This window comes from Panicum virgatum, chromosome 2N, assembly GCF_016808335.1.
Source record: "Panicum virgatum strain AP13 chromosome 2N, P.virgatum_v5, whole genome shotgun sequence".
Lineage (NCBI taxonomy): Eukaryota > Viridiplantae > Streptophyta > Magnoliopsida > Poales > Poaceae > Panicum > Panicum virgatum.
In genome coordinates, this window is record NC_053146.1 from 46,649,468 (window position 1) to 46,652,183 (window position 2,716).

A 2,716-nucleotide genomic window follows, 5' to 3' on the forward strand; every position below is an offset into this window, starting at 1 on the left:
CGGAATATTTTTTTTCCCATGGCGACTGAGGACAAACCTAATAAGCATGTGCATGCACGCACATGAGTAGTTTGCTTCTTGCTAGTTCCAAGTGGTAATTCTACTCTTAATCTATATATCTCAAAGGACATTATTCTTGTGTGACTGTTTGTGTAAACGTGCTCATATCCTTCTCGCCTGACTTTGAAATAGAAGTTTGCATCGAAACTTAGTTTTTATCAACAATGTATCTTAGCCGTATGTATGTGTTGACGTCTTTTGCGGATCAACACACGAACGCACTAGATCGTGTGGCGCGAGGAATAGCTCGATGCAGCTCCTTCTGCGTGGAGCTGTCAAACCGGTCTAAGGGACCGGTCAGACCGGTCGCCGGGGTGAATCGGCGATGGCCTAAGAACGCTAGCCCGGGAGGGACCCCGTCAGGACAGGCGCACGTAGGGTTGTTCTAGGATCGGCAGGCCACCTAGAACGCCTTCAGACGTCGCGGAGACGAAGGAAGAACAGCAGATGGAGGTTGGAAAAGCTAAAGTTTGGAGAAAAGGTAAAGATGATAAAAAGTAGTGTTTGTATTGATTCTGTTCGATTGGATCTCCTCAATCGGCTGTGACCCTTTATATTTATAGGGTGGGGTGGACTTATCCTGCAAGGAATCCCTATTAAAGATCTACAAAAATTCTTATTTGACTCGGACTCTTTCTAGACCGGTCAGACCGGTCGGTCCCTGCCGGACAGGCCACATGCCTAGACCGGTCAGACCGCTCAGTCAGATCGGTCAGACCGATTGGTGCCAAATTTGGCTGTCACCAGTATGTATCCTCACCTTAGTTTAATTTTTCACCTGCCCTGTCTTGATTTTTTTTCTCTCATATGAACCAAAGAAATACATTGCCCAATCAACAAGATAACTGATTTAAGTATACTGATCGAGGACGAGGGAGACCATGTGTATGGCATACTGACATTACCTATTTATGACTCTTCAATATGCTTCAATATCATAATTAAATGAGTTGTAGTACAATTCCAGTTGGGCAGTAAGGCAACAGAACCCTAGATTAATGTCTAGAATGGTAGTTGTCATCTCAAAGTATACTAACCTGATGGGAGACCTTGACAGGGTATGCAAGAACGAGCAGTAGCAATCTTTTCAGAGATTGGCCTTCAACTAGATTAATCAAACCACTGTCTTTGTTAACCCTAAAGCTGTTACCAGCGATGGACTAAGGCAAATATATAAAACCGTTGTTGCGATGAATTAAGGCAAATATCTTGTATGTACTAGTGCACATGTGGCTACAAATCCCAACCAACTACTTGTTATTACTTAAGAGGGGCTCTTAATTAATTCTGTACTTCGTCGCAAGAAAAGTCTTAACCAGCAGCTAGAAAGTATGTAAGTTTAGATGGCTCTCCATACTGATCAATAGTCCGATTCTTCAAACTCTTCATAGTTCATATGCTTGAAAATCTAGACAATATTCTCCTCTCTCGATCTTTTCTCCATTTTCAAAAATGGATCCTTACACTCTTTTCCCCAGAGCAGTTAGAACATCTGAGGTAGTCCAAATGGTTGGCAATCCCTTTCAAATGATGCTCAGAGTACCATAGCTGATTATCCATGGCCAACATTAACCAAATAGTGGCGATAGCAAAGGGGATGCATAAGACGACCTGTATGAGCTAGGTGTTCAGTATCTCATTCTTAAAAGTCATCGAGCCCTACACTACACATATGCTTTCACTGCACCTTATGACATTTTATACGAACATGCGTACGTAGCTTCACCTAGCTAACACCTCGATCTCCACTCAACCAAAGAGATTATTAGCAACTCGACCCCGGCCGCAGCCTAAGCAAAAGCATAGACGTAGTATATGGCTATTTGCCGAAATAAAAACAAAAACAAAAACAAAGAGATCGCATGGTGCGTTAGCTTTCTCCACATATACGCTCAGCCATTGGATCCCCCATCGCAGTCCATCCGGTTCTTCGACGGTATCTAGAAGCCTGTCAATTATTCGCCTGTCCTCAATCGCAGTGGACCAGGACCATACACGCAGACGCAGCAGTCATACCATGTGTTTGCATCAGCAGTACATAATGTGGTTAGTATTATCTACACATTGATTTGTTAGTTGATCGAGCTAGTACTGGTCAGATGTGTGTTTGGTTTGGAGCCATGTCATTGGTGTCCAGTGACAACCCTGCGATGTCATTGGGCAGGTAGGAGCTGAGCTCGTGGAAGCAACTTCTGCTAGCTGGTTCTCTCCACCTCGATCTCTTCCTTCGTTCTCTCTCACAGGTAGTAGCAGCGTTGCCTCATCAGGAAAGAAGCTTTGCCAGGCGCCAGAGTGTTGTTCGATCGATTTGATCTGACGGGCGGGAGCACAGAACGACAGATCGATTAGGGATACTAGCGCCGGCCATGTCCTCATCAGTCGTCACGGCAGCTTGGGCGACGACGACGCATCATCGATCACACTGACCTGCAGCTGCAGGCAAGGCAAGGCCCGGACACGTCCCGGACAAGATCCCAGGCGAACGGGTCTTTCTTCGGCGATCCAGACCAGACGCGACTAAAATGGCACGCGAATCGGCAGACGTCTGCGTCCGGCCGTGTGCTCTAGTAGCTGGCTGCAAGCTGCACGGCGATGATGCTAGCTAGTTGAGCCGCATGACTCTCCCTGGTTTCGCCGTGTACGGGCAACGGAGTTC